Below are 21,594 nucleotides of genomic sequence, written 5' to 3' on the forward strand. Positions count from 1 at the left end.
GTTATAAAAAACCTGTAATCTACTGCAAGGGGGAGGAACCCAACTCTCAGCGCTGTAGTGAAACTTTTAGAAACAGAACAATTAACAAGTGTAACAGGAAAGATGGGCCCTACTCAGCAATTCCTTCCTGATCGTCTCTAAGTGTAAACACATCAGCAATCCTGCTGCAATCCTGGAATCTCCTTCCTAGTTAAGCACCTGTTCAAGTACCTGCAGCCTGCCGTAGCCGAGGTGAGGATGGGTACTCCTCATAAATCCTCATTTAGCTGGCATATTGTGTCTTCTTGCAATTTTCAATATGAAAATAGGAATGGAAATGGAAACAAATTGAGTTCCAGGGAAAGGATTAAAAAATGTATACAAGATGAAGGATAAATCAAAGAAAGTGTCAGTGTTTACTCACCGTGTGAATTCAACTACATTTCTTTAGCTTTCATTTTTCCTTGTTACAGTGTTTATAAAAGAGAAGTCAATAATGCTGCTTAATAAGAGCCAGTTCTGTGCTTTTGAAATGGAAAACAATGAAATAAGTCTATTCATTCAAGCTATGAAAAACTAGTTTACAAAAATGGTATTTCGTTTTCTCCATCAAAGCTTCGTGTTCTCCTCACATCACATTAGATCTACACATCCCATACATTGTTTGGGAACACCAAGTTCAAAAAGCTCTTAATGTAAACAACAATTTAGAGACAGGGCAAGAGAAATGCTGCTCTCCTTCATGCCCTGTCATCAGTGAGACTGCTCTGCACAGAGCAGTCATTGCACCCAGAGGTGACTCTATTTAATGGCTGTGTATGCAAAAGAAGAGTTACCACGACACCCTGGGAAAGCCATCCTGAGAAGAGACAGATCAGCCAGGCTGGGACATCCACAGCTGCTGCCTTAATGGAAGGAGCAGCCCTGGAGGAACGACCTGTGTATCCACATAACATCTCAAACACTGCTCCCAAACCAAACCAAACCAAACCAAACCAAACCAAACCAAACCAAACCAAACCAAACCAAACCAAACCAAACCAAACCAAACCAAACCAAACCAAACCACCCTCTCAAAGCTTGTGAGGAGGACAGGAACTATTTCAAAGCCTGTTTCCCTCTCTAACACAAATAATGAGGCTTCCTTGCAAGATAGGCAGGCGCTGTTTGCTGCAGATGGAAAATTTCCTGTCAGAGATCTTTCCTGCCTTAGGAATATGGTGTTGTGCAAACCCCTGCTTTTGTTTTGTGCAAACCCCTGCTTTTGTTTTTGGGTCAATTGTAGCAAAAGCAGGAGCAGCCAGCTCTTGTGCTGCAGGGTGTGGATACAATTTCCATCATTTGGGAAAGGTCACAGCAAACCTGGTTGCAATTCCTCCTGCCCACAGGTGGACTGAGCTCATGAGCCCCATTTTCCCTTTCCCAGCTGATCCGGACCTTTCCATGGTGTCATTTCTTCTGTCTCGAGTTGCTGAAATGAATAGTTTATGTCATTAGTCCAAGAGATTTGATTGTCCTGGATGTCCTGGGAAAGACTCCTCAGAGGAAATCTTAAGTTTTGGGTCCCTTTTTTTTTTTGTTTTTGTTTTTTGTTTTGTTTTGTTTTGTTTTTAAACAAAGTCCTTCTGCAGAGAAGGTGTAAATGCCAAGAGTTAACGAGCGTGGGTCAGGCCTACCCTCCAATTTTCCTCCTTTCCTAAATAGGAGTTACTTTTACAGGATAAAAGATACAGTGCCTTCTTGAGCAGAGGGAAAAAAATCCCCTTCCTTATACTGCAATTTTCCCTGGTCCTCCACTGCTGGAGCTTCAGGTCTGTGTTTATTAAGGGAAAGGAGTGTTGGCTGAGCATCTGATGAGCAGGAGGCAGCTTCTTAAAGCTGCCTTAGATTCTTGTTATTTGTTTATACCCCTGGTGGGTTGAGGATGTGGCTTCAGCCACAAGCCAGGGGTTCTGTGCCTGAGAGGAGTTAACTTACAGTAATTACTGCATATTTGTAGTTGAGTTGTGTGGAGGCACAGCCCTGGCTGTAGAGTAGGAGGGGAGGGCAGGAGCTTGTTTTCATTTTTGAGGTCTTTTATGAGCTTGCCAGGCAGGGGCAGCGAGGGCAGCTCAAGGGAGAGCGAAGCTGGGAATGCTGCTCCAGGAGGGAGGGATGGAGACCTTCCTCTGGCACAGACTTGCCATTCCAAAGGCCTTGCTGGCATCTCGTTGTGCACAGTCTGGAGCTACAGAGGGCAGGCAGCACGGAGACACGGCCTTTGGAGCTGCGGGCAGGGAGGGGAGCAGGGGCAGCGGCCAAGGCGGCCCCTGAGCTCCGCGCCGGAGCACTGCGGAAAGGAGCCATGAGGATTTCTCCTCAGGGGAATAACTTTCTGAGAAATATTCTGAGCATGAGAAATGGACGGCTGTCATCAAGTCCAGACAACTGCCAGCAGCGCTGTAAAATCCAGCGACATGGACGAGGTGTGCTCAGGTGCCAGAGGAGCAGCCCTGGTGGGGCTGGGAGGAGGAGGTGACCTGCAGCACGGTGGGGATGCTGTGGAGGAGGTTGCTGGGCAGGAAGACAAGTCCAGACCTGCAGCACTTAACTGGATGCATGCACATATTATGGTAATTATTTCTGTATATAAAGTTCAACTTAATAAATCTTTTTCCTCCTGCGTTTTCACTTCCCTGCTCAGTGAACTGTACAGAAACATTCTGCTTGGCCATTTTCACGAATCATTTGATTAAATGTATTTCAGTCTGATATCTACTCAGTGGCTAATGTGCAGAGAGAAGAGCAACTTGCTAATTTAATAACCAGCATTTCAAATTTCTGACTTAAAGTAAAAATCCTATATCTATTTGTGGAGCCAAGTGAAAGGTTGGGAAACTGAAAAAACAAACAAAAAAACAAACAAAAAAAACCCCCAAAAAACCAACCAAAACCCAGTGTGATTCCTACTTAACTATCAGTTTGTACTTTATTTGAGTCTTGGAAATGGAAATGCTAAATGGAAAGGGTATATTAATTATGGGATCTTAAGTGTGAGGCTGTATTTTAAAAGCTTATTTTTGTTCTGCCTATGTCTGCCAGGAGGTTTTTAAACATGTCAAAATTCTGTCAGTGTCTGCAGCTAAGCATAGTGGTCTAGCTTTGAGAGAACCTACAAAATTTCACTGCTGCACCTTCCAGGAATAATTGGACACAATTACAACCCTGGGATCTTCCCTCTGTAAGTCCCAGGGGAACCGAGAAGCCATTCCATCCTTTCATCCCTTTGTTACCCCCCAGCAACCATGAGCATGTGGGATATATAAACCAAGCTGCTGGGCTGCTGGCATTGCTGAGGAGATGGAGAATTATCCCCATTTCCTAATAATTGCATTTGTTTGGGATATTGAGCAAACACATGGATATTTATCCCCTTGGATGATAAAAGGACTCCTGGCCTCAGCTTGCTGTTGTCTCCCTATCTGCAGCATCTCAGAATTGCTAAGTTAAGCACTATGTTCACTTTTATCATAACCTGTCCTTATCAAGTTGAATCTTATCTTCTCCCTCCTGATTTGCCTGCTTGTCAAAATGTGCTTCATCTTCTTTTAGGAAAATTAGTTTTCAGCAGTAAACTTTTTAGGGAGCGATATCATTTGTTAGGGTATGACTTTGTGTCCAGTGAATGGTGATTTCAGAAGTGGGTAGGGAGATAATAACTTTTTGCTATCCCAGCACATATGCTGAGGGAATTACTCTTGTGCCTGGGACCTTGGGAGCAATTTGAGCTCCAGGCTGGGAGGTCCCGGCTGGGAACGGTCTGGGAGTAGGTGGGTGTAGCTGGCAGCATGTCAGGTTCCAGTTAACTAAAATAAAGCTGAGGCTTCTTTGTTTAATCTGTGCCTTTGTTTTGTTGTCTGTGTGTGGGAGCAGCGCAGAGCTCTTCACTTCATCAAATATAAGTACACAGCCAGAAGGATGAAATAGCTCAGCACTGAGGGTTTGGGGTGGGGGGGAGATCTTCCTTTTACTTGGTTGTGTTTAGCAAGCTTGCTGCTGGCCACTTCTACGTGCCTAAACTACTTTTTGTTTTGTCTAAAATCATACCAAGAATAGGAGCTTAAAAATGTTTTAATAGTGACTGTTTTTCCTCAGTAAGAAATAGCAATAAATCAAGTATTGAAACAAAAAAATTAATGAGAACACTATCATTAAGTATCACCATGTAAGACTGTTCATATTCAGCTGAGCTCATTGTTAGTGCTGTAGTTATACTTACCAGGCCAGAAATAATATTAAAATCTTTTCCATTATTAATTTATATACTTGGGATCAAATGGTACATGAAGACATTTTGAACCACAGTGCTCATTTAGACATTTGGCTTAAGGAAAGAGCACTGCCCTGCTTGACTCTTGTCTAGTTCTGAGCTATTTAATGCTGTAAATATTTGAAGTACACTCAGCGCTACCTGTGTTTCAGTCAAACAGTTCTTTTTGTTTCTTAATTGACTTTTTCTTCTGAACTTAGGCAGAGGGAAAGGATTTTGGTGAGGTGGAGATTTCCTGTTGGGACTGCATGTCTACAATTTTACAGTTCTAGTATAATTTCTTTTTGATTGTTTTACATTTAGTTGTTGCTGCTCTGTTTTGCTGGAGCAGTTGACCTCTCTTCATGGCCTTTTCTACCTGAAGAAGGACCATAGTGCACTGATCAAGCCTCATTTTCTTCCCTCTGCTGTTCCTAAGGTTTCATGAGCTGCTGTAGTGCTTCTTATAATGTGCTGCCAGAAATTACTAGCAGAGTGAATTCTGTGTGACATCCCAAGTAATTCCATGGAGCCAGAGATGCTGAAGGACATGGTCTGATTGTAAGCCGCAGTAATACTCTATTACCGCCCCTGCTATAAAACAGTTTTGCTTTTGTGGTAACACAGAGCTGTCATACCCAAATGTCATTGATTCCTGCCAAGCAGTGGAATCCCAGAACAAGGACAAATTCAGCCCTGTGTGCACAAATGGCCCCGTGCACTGTGCTGGATGTGAGGTCAGCTCCTGCCACATTGTAATAACCAAAAAAATCGATTCCAGCCCCTTCTCAAGGTGAGCTCTGCTGCCTTGGTGCTGCAGCACTCGAGCACCAGCAACTTCTGATCAGCAAAACCCAACTGGCAAAAAGAATGTGCAAAGTGGAGCTGCTATCAGGGCAAATTGCTGCCTGAGGAAGGATTTGCTGGTGGATATGAGCTTTTGAGAACAACTTAGCCCAGGCGATAGGCATGGAAAATAAACAAAATCCTCAAACTGCGATGATGGAAGCTCTAAGGGTCCGAGGAGCTGGAGCTCAGGAAATTTCAGTACTTCTTTATTTCAGCTCTAACAGTGGAAGAGCACAGTGGTTTACACCTGTTATTAACTCTGTAGTAGGCCTCGGTAACAGTCAGTTATTAAATCTCCATTTCAGATCAGAGCAATTCCCTGCATTGTCTTCCTGCCTCCTTCAGTGTTTGGGGGGAGGATGTAATGTAGTGTCAGAAATTCAGGGTGACATATAAATGGACTTTATCCTTTTGTTTTTCTTACCTTTTTTTTTTTTTTCTTCAGCAATAATTGTTACTTTGGTGGTGACCATCTCCTCAAAGAGTTGCATTTACCCACATGAACATGCCCTCTCTGTAAGCAAATGACCTTTCTTAATATCGTGTTCTTTAATAGACTTATGGGGAGAGAAGGGGGATGCAGAGAGGAAAATTCTTGCTGACCCTTAGGCCTCCTCTGTACTCCTCTGATCATTTGAGCTTCCTGAATATTAAATTTCATTTGTTACAGTTCAGCCCAGAATGGATTCTGGTACTAGTGCTCTGTGAGGTATCCGACAGATATGGGAACCCAGGGAAACCTCTTTTGGAAGGGACATGACTACAGGTCTGAAATGTTTGCTTTGTTTTTCACTAGCTATTTAAAACAGGGGAGTTTCAACGTATAATACTTGATTATTCAGTGATAAGGAGAAGGTGCATCTGATTCCTACAACTGCTTTAGGGAAACAACGATGTCCTTATCTGATGTTCCCTCTGAAGTCACAAACTCTTTTATGGGGACTTTTTTATGTGCAGATTGGGGTTTATTTGTTACCTGTATGGTTTTGCTCCTATGGATGTGATGGTTTCGAGAAACCTTTAGCATGTGGAGTTTTTGCTGTTCTTAAGGGAATAATCACAGAATTCCCTGAGTTGGAAAGCACCCTCAAAGATGAGAGTCCAGCTCCTGACCCTGCATGGGATACTCCCAAGAATCCCACCCTGTGCCTGAGAGCATCGTCCAAGAGAAAATTGCCTTTATTGCTGAAGGGATGGAAAAAAAAGGCTCTTATTTGATATGTGAAAATGATAGTTGTTTTACTGCTGTCTATAAACACTAAAAAAAAAAAAAAAAGCGATTACTAGGGATGTTTCTGAGAGCAGGTAATTAGTAACAATTGTGGCGAACTAACAGTTCATTAAAACTATTTTTCTGTTGTAGCAAATACTGAAAATGCCCATACACTCTCTGCATTTTAACTTGTAAATTGTGCCAATAATAAACCAGCAACTGTAGTATGGCCATCAAATGCAGGTGCAATTTTTTGCTTTTATTGCAATTTCATCAAGATATATGAAAATTGCTAAGGAAATTCTAAGAGACAGTAGATGACAGTGATTTTAGTAGAATATTTGCCATGCTTTTGTAATTCATAGTGACACTTTTCCCCTTTGTCACTGAGTGAAAACTCTCATGCAAATTCAGTACCTATGATAATACACCTGCAATGTGCAACCTCGATTTCCTTGTGGCACGGGGAGCCCTGGCAGAGTGCAAACCATCCTTGCTGCAGATCCCCACTCCTTGCAGGAGCAATGCAGCTGGGTTGGAAGCCTGTGGTGGAGCAGAGTGAGCAGGGAATTTTTTGGCACTGGGATGTAGTTGAAATTTCTTTTCAGCCTGACATTTATGAAAGGTTAACAGATATAAGACCAGATGAAAGAGCCAGCAGCATCAGGGACCCAGCTTAATAGTTATCTGCTCTACTGTTTATTTTCCAGGGAGATTTCCTTGAACAAGGAGCAAGAAATGTTGCAATACTTGTCACGTTTAGGCCAAGGGTTTGAAAAGTTTAAGATTTCCTCTGCTTCTGAAAACACGGTAACTGCTCCAGTGAATATTACTAGGTAAACTGCTTTCTAGCATGCTGCTTTGCTCAAAACTTTTTTGGTAAATAAGGACACAAATGATTTATTTTTTTTTGTCCACCTTTGCTTCTTTATAAGCCCACTTTTAAAGTAAATTTAAAAGAAAAAAAACAGGTAAATACCACTTATTCCTTAAGTGAATGAAGGATCAATAATTTAGTATTCCTTGATGTTTCTAAACATAACTGCTGCGACAGCCTAAACAATGGATCCTCAAAGTCTTGCTTACACTGCTCAAATTCCAGATAGAATTTTGGAAGGTGTGGGGATCATTTAAAGAGCCAACTTGAAAGGCAGAATTCAAATTCTAAGCATATAAAATAAGATCTAGCTATACCATCACTCCTAGTTTACCTAGGAATTTTATTGTTTGTGGGTTCCACATCCGAGACAGAAAACCAGGGGCCTTTGGGGGCTGTTTACAAAGAACTTAGAGCAGAACAGAGATTTCTGAATCCACTTGAGACTGGCCAACTTGGCCATTGATCACAGTCCAGCTGACCCAGCGTGGAGATGAGCTGAGTTTAATGTGTTCAGGGGTTTTTGCAGCTTTCCTGGTTGTGCAGCACTGTTTCTCTTTCAGGTGTCCAAGGCTAGATTACAAATCCTGAGTGGAATTGTACCCTTTTCCTTGTGTATCCTTTTTGTTGCTTCCTGGAGGAGTCTGTGTTTTTTGTCAAGAATGTTGTCTAGGTGTAAAAGCTTTGCTGCTACTTCTTCCCAGCCCTTCCCAAGTGTTGACAGAGTGAGACACAAGTGCCTAAGTCCCATTCAGCCACAAAATGAGCATCCTCTTGATTATGTGGTCTGGAAAATGTTCTCAGATTCTGCTTGCTGGCTTGGTCCCACAGAAGGTGGCACGAAGAGATTTTTCTCCTTTCCTGTGTGATGCCTTCAGTACCTAAACACCCCCCCCCCCCCCCCAGAATCCCTGAATAGCCTTGAAGTCGTTGGAGAGCAGAGTTTAGGATGCATTTATTTCCTTAAGATTTACTGTTGTTGTATTTACTGTCTGCAGAGACATGATGAAGTGTAGCTCTCATTTTTGGCTGCCTGTCTCCTGTTGCTTGTGCAGCAGCCTGGCCATGCCAGAAGCTGTGGATTCATGGAAGGATTGATTCACTGCAGGATTGGGTGATGTAGTGCTCAGTGCTGTGCTGTTCCCTCTGAGGATGTAGCTCTTGATGTGCTGTGGCAGGAACATTGATTTGGGACATAGAACACACAGGATTATGACAAGTTGCAGGTATAATTAAAAGAAGTTTATCTGGCGTATCCAGTTTAGAAGGCTGTTCTGGCTGACAGTGATTTGTAGTTTTGGTAGCCTTTCTTTCCAAATAACAGAAAGTGTGTTGGGTTTTTATGTGCACGACTTGGTCATCCTTACCTCGACGTGTAAAATTCCCAGAGGGCTTTCCTTCTCAGAGTGCAGTTGGTGGCACGGAACAAATTGATGGCATTGAACAATCAGCTCTAAAACACTGTAGAGGGAAAATCAGCTTCTGCCTATTAGGGAGAGCATTTAATTATTTCAGTGTCCCTCTACCTCTACTACTTATTTTCTTCTCCTCTAGCAAGAGCATGGATAGAAGCAGATGTGACAGTTCCTGAAATTTTAAGCTCTTTGGTGTCCAGTGTGTGTTTCTGCAATTTTCCATCCAGTGATTCATCCATTTGCACTTTCCATGGCCTCAGAACTGCTGGGAGAACTGCAGCTGCTACAGAAGTAGTGTGGGTGCCAAGCGGCCACCTCGCCCATGTGTCCCTTTCCCTACACCTGCACAGGACAAAGAGACCTTAGTTCAGACAGCCAGGGTTTAACCATGGTGACAGCAGGCTTTTCCTGCCTCCAAAATATCCCTGCCTAAGGAAAAAGAGCCAGTCCTGCACTGTCTTAAGCATTTTCATTTCTTTAACTGAAGCAATGGCACTGTCAGTGAACAATTTGGTTAAACTGATGTCAGATCATGTGTTTGACTGCTGGTAATTGTATGGGATGGAAGGAAATACTGTAAAACTCAGCTCTGGCAAGGCTTTATCACACAGTGCAATGAGAAGGGCTGAATCAAAATACATGCAGAGAAAAGTTAATAAAGATCATGAAATATCTTAACATGGTCAAATCCAAGGGCTCCACGCCATGAGCTGTGAGCCCAGTAACAGGGCTGTGAGCAGCTGTCCCCAAATTTAAGGAAATTACAAAACTGCCACAGTTCCAGCTGCGCTTTAAGTGCTTGGGAAACACTGCAATCCCAGGAAATCGGGTTCCATATGCTGACTGAAATGGAGGGTTATAATCACCTGGCATTTCACGTGGATTAACCCTTCAGCATTCCCGGCAGTGCCACTTGGAGATTGCTGTGCTAATGTCCTCCATCGTCCCACATATCCTCAGGAATATCCTGTGTGCATCACACTGCCGAGAGCTGCTGCTCTGAGAGTCAATGTGACATTTTTAATGTATTCTGAGCTTCTGTTCCTGAAAGAAGCTTTTCATTTTGGAAATAAAGGGAGAACATTTTGGGAAATGTTTCTTTGCAGAACAACTGCATGCTCCTGGCAAAATGGGAAGGGATTGGCAGAGGAACAAGTCTGACATACCAAGTGCAAAGAGATTTTGAGTTTGTTCAGACTGAGACTTATTGGCATTAATCAGCATGTGCTTTTAAATACACAAAAATAAGTTTTCTGTGACTGTATTTGAAAATGTGGATATGAAATGTATTCACTTATTTTCTGACAAAAGCTGAGAATGGCATATGGAGCTCCAAAAATCAGTTTCAAAAGCAGGAAGCTAAAGCAGGAATGCACAGAATCACCTTGAGATTTGTCACCACCTGTAAGAAAATGCATTTTCTTTACCTTTCAGGGGTACTGAAATCTATACTGAAAACTATTTTGCTTTACTATACAAAATGTAAGATCATAAAATAGCATTAAGCAAAAGATAATTTTGAAGGAGAAACATCCCTAAATAATTTCTGCTATTTTATCTGTGTTGGAAGTTCTCCTCAGAGGGCTGATATTCACTTCTGTGTGTGAGGCCAGCAAAGAAGTCATGAGGGGGTTGAGCACTCTGTGGGACCCTGACTGTGCAGAGCTCCTGCTGCTGTCCCAGGGATCTATATCTCTATATCTATCTCTATATCTCTATATCTCTATATCTCTATATCTCTATATCTCTATATCTCTATATCTCTCTCTATATATACTAATTTATATATAATGTACTCATATGGCTGCTGCAGCCCTGGCTCAGCTGTGGCATACAAAAAGAGGCCTTAAATGCCTTGATGGGCACTCAGAACAGCCCTGCCTATCCCAAGACAGTTTTCCTTCCTCCATGCCCTGTTGGGAACTGCAGATTTTGGGACCTGAATTCCTTCAGATTTTCGATGAGCCAATCTGGTTTCCTTAGAATCTGTGAAGGATGCAAAAGACTGAGGAGAATTCCTGCCCTGACTGAAGGGTGCTGTTGGTCCCCATGGGCTGTCAGGTCCTGTTGGCTGCTGGTGGCTGTACAGCTGCTCTCACTCATCAGCACAGCTATTCCTAATTAACAGATGAAAGGCATTTTCTGCCTTCTGTAGTGCTGCTTAATTCATGACTTCTCCTCTGAGCACAGCTTGAATATCTCCTGAGTTTTGCTAGAGGCTTCTCCAAGAGCAGAACCTTCATTCCCATGGTCAGAAAGTGAAAGCTGCAATGTAAGACTCTTATTCAATTTACAGGAAAAGATGAGACAGGAGCAGAGCATAAATTACAGGCCAGAAGGTTGAAATGAGGGGCTAAAAGCAGAGTGATTTTGTCATAAGTTTTGTGTGCCCAATGAAAACATCACAGAGGTTAAAGCCAAGTTGTCTAGGATGCTGAGTAGCACACATTGGGAAATAAGATATTGTTATATTACAAATATTTCCTACTGAAAGAGACCATATCCTTTGGTTATGCCTGCAGTCATAATGCACTGAATGCTTAAAGCTCAAATCTCTTTCAAAAGGTTATTTATATTATATTAGAACAGAAACAAAACACACTTGCAAAAAAGCAGATCAGAGGTTTTAGGAGGCGGGAGTTTCACTTAGGTTTAGAAACGCAACCCTGAGGTAGGAGCAGATGAGGAGGAGCACTGAGAACATCTAATGCACGTTCACCTGCGCTGTGCCTGCCCTGCACATGGCCTGTCAAGGACAGCCCTGCTGACTGACACTGCAGGGCTGCACTCAGCAGCTGGCTTCAGATCCTCATTCGAGGTTTGCTGGGTTCACTGTGCAATCTCTTGCTTCATTCAGCAATATCCATAACCTGATCTTCCTCTAAAGAGGGAAGGAGCTTGGCTCACCACGCAGAGGAATCAGCCCCTCAGCTATGCCCAGGCTCAGAGTGTGTATCAAACTTGTCATCCTTTGCATACACTTTTAATTATCTCCTCATCACTGAGCTTTAGGATGGATTATGAGACTGCTGTGGGGTTTTTTATTATTATTATTTACTATTTTTTTATGCCTGAACGCTTCAGGAGCTAAAATCAAGTTACTTTGTATGTCTTCTTTTATATATAAAAATATATCCTGATGTTTAGGAATGTCCTACCCAGAAACAATGAATCTCAAATGAAATGCAAATTTTGGTGTATTTCAGCTCGCTCTTGGGAAGGGTAAATGGAATGTCTGAGGTTTCTCATGCTGTAAAATACTAAAACAAGAGGAGAAGTTTTGAAATCTACACATAGGATGAAATAGGTAACTTACCAGTGAAAAAGTTATTAGTAAAATAAAAAATCCATAGTAGTGTTCAGGTGAGATGTCATGTTTCAAGGAATGTAATAACTTCTGAGGAAATGAATTCCCAAACCCAAAGAATTCCTGTGGTATGTTATGAAGTAAATATGGAAGTAGATGTGTGCTTTTGTTGTTCTTTGGGATTGATTTCTGTTTTTTCTTTTTTTTTTTTTTAAGTGAATATTAATTGTTGTTTCGATTTCTCTATTATTATAGTTAAGGAGTATTGAAAATGGATAAGGGAATACCTGAAGTCCTTAAGTAAGTTATTTTTTGCCTGATCTGTGTGATTTTAGAGCCCAAGAAGCTGGGTTATTGACTCTTGGGAGAAGAAAACAAAAAAAAGAGAAGTCCCAATTTCTCACTTATTACAATGTTAAATCAATATGTTTGGCTTGTGAAATGTTTTCCAGGATAAAAAAAAATGTCTCTGAAGCAGACTTTTTCTTCAGCACATCATAATCTACAGCTCATCCAAGCATATGGAATCAATAGTGGTGTGTCTTATTAGGTAATCATGAAACTGGAGTAATATATTAAAGGACGATAGCAGAAAATGAGCTTTTCAGGGAACTGCTTGGTTTTGGGTTTTTTAAAGTAAAGGTGATTATTGTAAAGCCATAGAAGCCTGTTATCAATTGAAAGATCAATATTCCTGTGAACAGAAACTCTGAATTCATTGGACCTTTCTTGCATGGTTTCTGTGAGTGTTGGTGTGTGTGTTTATGTGTACTTGTGTGTGTGAATGTGCATCAGTCAGATTACTCTTTATGACAACTATTATCTTTATTTTCTGATATAACAATACTGAAAGCTGCTCCTGGCCTTGCAATAGAGTAAAAATCTCTGTATATTTGAAACAGAATAAAATGTAGCTGAAACCTGTCTATTGATTCAGCTTTGGAGGTTTCCATGTCCCCTGTGTCCATGTGTCCATGCCACATGTTCATGTGTGGCCAGCCCTGGGGAAGGGGAGAACTCTGTGGATGCCCTGTCACTACCCCACTGAGTTAAAGACAGTCTGAAGGTCTATTTTATTGAACTGAAAGGAAATTAAAGAGCTTAAATTTGGAATTAAATTGGTGGTGCTGGCTGGTGCAAGAGATGTTGCTCTTCCATATTGGCCTGTCCATCCAGGCTTCCAGAGGAGTGGAATTGTTCTGTAACACAGGAATGAGAGGGGGAAGGATCAAGACTTCCACCTTTACATTTTTGAGCATTTTTATTTGTGCCAGTCTCCACTTCTAATTGTACCCCTGCTGTCGTGCTCCATGTTCAAGAGTCAAGGTTTTTCTGGCAGAGGAAAGGAGCAAAAGTCTAGTTCTGCAAATGTGTGTTGAGGCTTACAAATCTAATTATGATATCAAACTTTGGTGATGATTGTTAAATATGTAACTGTAAGTATGCAAGGAGCACACCCACACATCTTCCTAATTTCGCACATTTATAACGATTTTTAAATGGAAATAAAATTATTCATAAAAGTGAGAGCAGAAACACAAAGTGGAATGAAAGCAATCATTGTGGACCAGTTTTATTTTTTTTAATATATAATTGCTTTAAAATATTTTTATTCCACTGTCTCTTGTGTGCCAGCATTGAATTCTGGGTATTCACAAAGTGGTTGCGAGTTCGGCAAGTTAGTTGACAGAAATCACACACTTCAGGTTTTCTTGGGAGATTTTTTGGCTGTGATGGTTTGATCTGTGTGTCATAGGAAGGCTTGGGGGATGTAACTCTTTGTTCTGATATCCTCGGCTGCAGAGGAAGATGGAGCTATGTCAGTAATTCAGGTGAATAAATGCAAAAGTCACCTGAAATGGATATTTGTGTTGGAGGATCTTGAGCCTGACAGATTGTCCTAGTTATTGTGACAGTGGGAGCTGCTGATCTTCAGATCTTAGCAGAAAAAGTGTTCACACTAGGCAAGGCATAGCCCAGGGGCAGCAACTGGGTGGGCTTGAGTGCTCAAGACAAATTTGGGTTGTTTTTTGGGGGGTTTTCCCCTTTTTTTTTTTTTTTTTTTTTGAGTTGGGATAGAAAAGAAACTGCCTGCACATCCCTTGTTTCCTAAAGCTCATGATGCTCAGTTGTGGATCTGCTTTACAAGGAGAGCATCCTAAACACCTAAAACTACCTGATCACTTCCATGAAATCAGCCTTAACCCCTTTAGCTGTTCTCCATTCAGCTGAATTCTGAATTAGCTGGATTTACTCTAAATTATTCCAGTGCTATGTCCCAAAAGGACTGCTCTGCTTCTTTACCTGGGGGAGATCCATAGCCCACAGAGCTGGGAGGGAGCTCAGGTGAGGGACCCTTTGAATGTGTCCAGGAATGGGTTTGTTTTCTCTCCTGATTCATTCTGTCTGTTGGCCTCACAGTGATGCTTGGCTGCAGCTCTGCAGGCCCTGAAATAAATGAGAATTGTAGCTTTGAGACAGAAAGCAGATTTCAGTCCTTTCTCTCTGCTCTGAGGTTGTTAACAGTTTAATTTAATGGTTGTTTTATACTTCCATGACAAAAAATACACTGCTAAAGCTAATGTAGCCTGAGCTGCTATGTTCTTCATGCCCTTGCCATTTCCCTTGTGGTGGTGGTGCTGTGTTTGGCAAATCCATGAGTCAAAACTGGATTGGGAGAGAACAGGCTATAAATAATTTGAGGCTATCCAGTTAGAATAAAGAGTTATTTAAAAGTTTGTTTAATTTCTTAATGTTCAATCTGATGAAGAATAAATTTGGGATAGTTTATAACAGTCTTGTGTGTGTATGCATGGATATGTGTGTATTTCCATTTATATGTAAATGTAGACTTGTAGCTCATGAACTCCACATTTTTTTCAGAGGATCAGAATATTTTAAAATCTTGATGGCCATTTATTCCTTTTGTAATTCAAGCATTTATTTGCAAAATGGAGTAAAGAACATAGACGTGGATGGTTTGAGCTGTTGGGACAAGGAGTGAGCAGTAGGGAGGGAGCGCATCCATGTAACCTGTATGGGGCTATAAACAGATTAGCTTGGGGACTGCTGATTTCAAAGCAAGTATTAAGTTATCAGAAGTTGAGGTATATATTAAATAGCTTCATTATTAGAATTTGGTTACTACTTATGATTTATAAATCCATCTGTTAAGATAATTTTAAAAACAGCAGCACATCATTAATAAAAGTTTTCAGTTCAGCAGAGCAGCATGCAAAGCAAACATTATCATCTTAGACCCGATTTGAAACGGGGGATATGTTTGAGTTGTAATGGAATTATTTTTTTAATGGAACATTTTATTTTCATAGTTTTGTAATGCTCCTTTCATTTCCTAGCCTGGGGCTGCTACGCATGCTTTATCCTCTAAAAGTCGGAATAAACGGAGCTTGCTCAGCCACATGGGAAAGTCAGGCCTAGATGAAGACTCAAGCTTGACAATTTATGTCTGAGGAAAAACAACAAAGGTGGTGGAGATCATGTGTAGTGTCTGATGGGTCGTGGAATCCCCAAGCAGCTGTTCAAAGAGCAGCAGGGCTGGCGGCCAGGAACACGGACACGGCCGTGAGCCAGCTCCGCTGGGAGCTGCCTCACAGCCTCTTGGGGAGAGCTCACCCGGGGCTCTATGGCCCCATCCAGAAACCCCTCAGCATCTGCAAGAGTTAAACAAAGGAGAGGGGAAAGGGGGGGGGGGGGGGGGGGGGAGGGAGGAAGGGGGAACGAGTAAGAAAAAGAAAAGAAATATAAAGGAAAAGCAGCAATGATAACTTGTGGGTGAAGCACTTGATGCCGTACCTTACAGAGCATTGTCTCTTGCTTGACTTTTTCAGGGAGTTGAAAGGACAGGCTGCACAAATTCTTTCCACCTAACTGATTTCCTGGTTGGCTCCAAGTGGTACGCCAAGGTCAGTGAGAGGGGTCTGAGTCTGCCACACGTGAGGGCAATAAAACCTCCCCAGGCTTGGGTTACATGCATTTTATTAGCAAGTGCTGCTGTGGTTTTCATCCCAAAGTCCTGTGCTTTCAGCTCAGAAGTGATGACAAATGCAGCATTTGTGGCTGCAGAAGTGCTCTGGGTGGGTGTGTGGCTGTCGCTGTGCCCATGCACCAGGGCTGGGCGTGCAGAGCCAGCAGGGAGGGCACTGAGCACTGAGCAGGCCCCGGGCACCGTGTCCCAGCAATTGCAGGCTGCTGATGGAGTGGAATATTGGGAATTACGGCCCTGACTCCTCCCCTGCTGGGTGCTATAGGGGTGGCTGGCATTCCTGGCTTCTGTCCTGACCTTCCCTGGCACAGCTGCCCAGGGATCCCGCAGAGCCTGAATTTATTTATGTGTGAGCATTGGTGCTGATGACAAGGCTGAGTGATGGAGCTGTTTAGTTTCAGGGTCCTTGAATCAACAATTTGGGTTGTAGCACAGCCTGAAAAAAGCTATAGGTAGGCTAGACTGCTTTCACACCAAAGAATTATTTATTTTTTTCCCCCCAGACCCACAAAACTGGTAACTCTTATTTAAGAACCCAGGAGATAAAGTCATTCTGGAAAACAAATAGACTTTAGGCTTATCTGTGTGTCTGGAAGAACATTGCTAAAACTGAGAGAAAACAAATATTGCTAGCAGGATTAACTTCCTTTTGAAAACTAGCAATATCCTTTAGAGATCTTGTTACCATATTAGTAGCTGTCCTAAGATATAATTTCAATTAAAGTTCTTTTTCTTTTCTCACCATCTCATTTCATGGCTCAGGTCATTGAGAGTTGTGACAGTGATTGGTCCTGATCACCTGGGATACCAAACGCAGCAAAGTGATTTCTGTGAGTCTTCACTTAACTGGTGCTGGGGATGTGATTTATGCCATAAAGAAAACATTTATAAGGAGTGCAGTAGAAAAGGAAATTAATACTATAAAGCTGTCATGAGGTATTTTAGTCAGAAGTGGAACCAAGGCGAAGCTGAACTCTGTGATGGCAAAATGAAGTTCCTAAGGAAGTTATGAAATCTTGTGCCTGACCTTCAACCCCTCAAGGACATAAAAAAAATTCCAAAAATTTGTTTGCTCTTTGCTGTAAAAACACAGTTGATTTTGAGGCTGCAGACTTGTACAAAGAAAAGAATTAGGAGTGTTTTTCCTTTGTGATTCTATGAGTGTCTAGTAATTAGCGCTACAGAAAATACTGATGTGATGCACTTGTCCTCTTGGACAGTTTAATTTGTCCTCAGATGCCCTTTGTCCCCATCCATCTACAGGGTGAACAGTCACTCCTCACTGCTGAAACAGTCTGGCTTGCCAAGACTTAGTTGTGTACGGGTTTTTTAGGGTTACACCTCTCTAATAAAGCTGGATTAATCTGTACTCTTTGCTGGAGGGTTTGCCCAGCCAGCTAATCCAGTGTGCTCTTTCTGACTGAACTCCTGCACTGGGAAAGGTGTTGGTAATCCCATAAGGGGTTTTAAATTTCAGGACAATGTACATGGGGATGCCCTGAGAGTCAGCTGTGAGCTGTGTTCTGTGTGTAAGCACTGGTTATAAAGATGTACTCAAAACCCTGCCTGTCTATACATTATTTTAATTATTGTTTCTTCTCAGATTATTTAAAGTTTTAAAAAAAATCACACCATTTCCCAGTGTAGAATTGGTGTATATTTTAGCAGGAAAACCCAAACAAGCTCCTAGATAATTTAATAGAGGTGAGTCCTTTGCAAGGAATTGTGACTGAATTTGTGCCTCTCCCAAATCAGCTGAAGACTTTATGCAAATATTTGTGAGCTGCTGCTGAAGGAAAAGAACCACACATTTTTTTATTGAATGAGCAACACGTATATAAGATTAAATCCTTAATCTATTAGCTCTACTGCAATATTTTTTTTCTCACGGCAAATAAGAATTGGAGAAACTGGATCGCTTCTGTTTTGCCATCCTAGAATGAAGTACCAAGAGACAGAAGAAATAGACTTCCCCCCCACTCTCTCCCTCTCATACCTTGGGTGCTGCCATCTGGAGCCTGTGGTATTTGGTAATATTAAATAAATGCAAAGCTAATTAATTCCTTTCTGTCAGGTTTTTCTCATTAGGGTAATAATATCCTTTCAGAGTTTGTCATTCACCAGTCAGCAATGTGCCATATGCTTGATGTCACATGATAAAAATATTCTCCATTTGCCATGCTCTGGAGTGCCTTAGTGCTGCTCAGGATAATCATTTGTTTCCCAGGGATGTCTCACTGACATATGCCACAGATGCATTGATTGTTTGCTAAAACACCCTCAATCCCATCACTGCACATTTTTGCCAGCAATGTTGCTCTCATAAAAATATTTCTTCTCCATGAGCTCCATTTCCATTGGATATTGATGCCTAATTCCTAGTGGTACCTTTTAGGGGAGGAGGTGTTAGTCTGCTGAAACTTGGAGGATGTCAATGTGGCTTTGATGGCTTTGTCCAGCCCCGTGGTTATGTCCAAACAGATTGTTAAGAATCAGCTTTTCACAAAACCAGAATTTTCTCTCTTTCAAAATATGTTAATAAGTATTTACATAGGCAAAGTTAAATTGCAATTTCTCAAACTCTGTGTGTCAGCATTGTTTAAAAAAAGCTGTGTGGTCATTCGTACAACAGGTGAATGAATACCTCAGGGTCTGCAGTGGGACAGGGCTGCAGGAAATACAGAGGCAGCTTCATCTGCAACTGAAATACTTAGGAATCCTCCTTCGTTTGTAGTGCACTGAAAAATTAATATGTGAAAATTTGAAAATTGGAAGTCAAAAGCAGTGCTGGTTTAGTAGGTGGGGAGCTGGTTCAGCTGGTGTAGTAACAGCACAAAACAGAGAATAATAACATAGAACATAGAATAACTACACAGAACATAGAAAATAACTGCATGGGACATGGAATAATAACAGCCCAGAACATGGAATTGTAACACAGAACATAGAATTACAGCACATAGAAACGGAACATAGAAAAACTCAGTGTGTAGTCATAGATATCCAGAATGGTCTGGGTTTGAAGGGACCTTAAAGCCCACCCAGTGCCACCCCTGCCATGGCAGGGACACCTCCCACTGTCCCAGGCTGCCCCAGCCCCAGTGTCCAACCTGGCCTTGGCCACTGCCAGGGATCCAGGGGCAGCCACAGCTGCTCTGGGAATTCCACCCTGTGCCAGGGCCTGCCCACAATTTCTTTGCTATATCTCATATTTCTGCCAGTGTGAAGCCATTCTCTTGTCCTATCACTCCAGGCCCTTGTAAAAAATCCCTTTCCAGCTTTCCTGAAAGCCTCCTTTAGGTACTAGAACACTGCAAAAATCAAGGTGGAGCATTTTCTTCACTGAATATACTAAGAAAATTCCCATTAAACATTTTGCTTGTGGTATTTTCTGGTATTTTAATTAGGATATGTGAATTAGTCATCTCTGGAGGAGTTTTATGTTTAATTTTTCTGTCTTTTTCCCCCTAATGAGTTCAGCGCTTTTCTGTTTTCCCTTCCACAATAATCCGTTCAGGCTTAGCCACTCACTCCTGTGGTTTACCCATTTTGTGTTTTGATTCCTAATGGTGAAGTTGTGAATATCCTGTTCCAGCTGCTGCCTCGTGGGTTGAGGTCTCCTGCTCTTGGGTCACCCTTTGGATTGATGTGGAATAAGTTGAGAGCAGGAGCTGCAGCCTTCATGCTGCTGCCTTTGGTGGCACTTTCCCAAGTGACCTGGGATCAATGCCCTGTAACCTCCTGAGAAGAACTCACAACAGGATATTCATAACCCTGGCCCAGAGAATTAAAACTGGCAGTGTCAGGCTGGCCTTGGAAGTCTTAAAAGGCAGAGCTTGCTTGCTGTGAAGGAGATGCAGTAATGGACTGGAGGGAGGATATCCATATCAAAGCACCACCTTGTTAGCAGGGTGTCTCTTTATTGCTCTTATACTTTAAGAAATAATGAAAGAAAATTCTGCCTGCCTGTTTCTTCCAGGCTGCAGCCATCTCCACAGCGATACTGAGGTTTCACTGCACTGAAATGTGTACTTGTTCCCAAATTAAGAAATGGGTCTGTTTGCACTGTGATTATTGAGAGCAGATTAAGCCTTTATAACCCTTCCTTTTTTTTGTTTAATGTTGGTTGTGTAAAGAATAAAACATGCAAAAAGCACACTCATGAAGAACACTTTGAGGGGGTTCAGAACAATCAGTAGTAGCTGCTAAAAACAGTCTGTCGTGCATTTCAGTCATCACTTTTAACATTTTTTGATCAGAAATCCCCACAATGTAGGGGATTTCTAAGTGTCTCAGAAATGGGGTCAAACAAGAGGTTAATTCATCAGAGTCAAAATTATTAGCAGCAAAATGTTTGTTTCATGCAAGAATCATCCTCAAATCCATCTGCTTTCCACGCCTAGTGTTGGGAATAAAGAGTGATCTTGCCAGCTCTCAGCCTTTCAGTCTCTGCCCTGCTGAGTGTGAGAGAAGAGTCTGTCTGTTTTAAGTCTTCTCCCATTGAAGTCACTCTGCAGTGCAGCAAAATTGTACCAGCACGGAATATTGCTGTTGCACTTCTCTCCTCTCCCCTACCCACCCTCTTTTCCAGGATTTTTGTAGGTTTTAGCTCTGCAAAAGGAGCTGAAGCCCCTTTGGACTGCGGCACTTCACACATAGCTGCTGAGAAACAAATGCTGCAGCTCAAGGGAGCTGCTGGAGGAAAAGCTCCCTCTGAAGCCTTATCTGAACCACAGGCATTTTGTCAAAGGCTTCACAGTGTTTGTCTGCCCTGTTCCTGGGATATGTCCCTGCTATACACTGCATGCTGCATGCACCTGAAGAAGCTGCTCTGGCATAGTAATCCACTCCAAAAAAAGGAAAAATTACGTGATTTGTTAAGAAAAAAGTGAGAAGACCTGTTGAGTGTTTCAGGGGGAGAGTGGGATGCAAGGCTGTAGTTTTTGCAGAATAAAAGTGGAAGAACAGGGTGGCTCTGCACTCATTTGACTGTGCTGTACCTGAGCTGCCTCAGGCATTGGAAGTAGTTTTGACACAGCAACATTGTCTTCTGTCCAGGGTTAGCTCCTGAGTCTCTCAGAGGGAATTCCTGGCTGTCAAAAAATGCCACACTTGCTCAGCCAAGTGCTTGGTGTCACTAGTGAGGCTCATGGAGCAAAGTAGGAAACTTCTGATGGAGTTTCTTTACTCACATCATCATCCCAGAACCATGGAATACTTTGGGTTGGAAGGGACCTTAAAGCCCATCCAGAACCCCCCTGCCATGTGCAGGGGCACATTCCACTGTCCCAGGCTGCTCCAGGCCCAGTGTCCAACCTGGCCTTGGGCACTGCCAGGGATCCAGGGGCAGCCACAGCTGCTCTGGGAATTCCACCCTGTGCCAGGGCCTGCCCACCCTGCCAGGGAACAATTCCTAATTCCCAGTATCCCATCCAGTCCTGCCCTCTGGCACTGGGAGCCATTCCCTGGCTCCTGTCCCTCCAGCCCTTGCCAATTGTCTCTGTCCATCTTTCCTGCAGCTCCTTCAGGCCCTGCAAGGTCACCCTGAGCTCAGCCCAAAGCTTCTCCTGTGCAGGTGAACAATTCCAGCTCTGCCAGCCTTTCCTCCCAGCACAGCTGCTCCATCCTCTGCTCATTCTGGAAGATTTAGGGTAAGAATA

This window comes from Cinclus cinclus, chromosome 11 (genome assembly GCF_963662255.1).
Source record: "Cinclus cinclus chromosome 11, bCinCin1.1, whole genome shotgun sequence".
Lineage (NCBI taxonomy): Eukaryota > Metazoa > Chordata > Aves > Passeriformes > Cinclidae > Cinclus > Cinclus cinclus.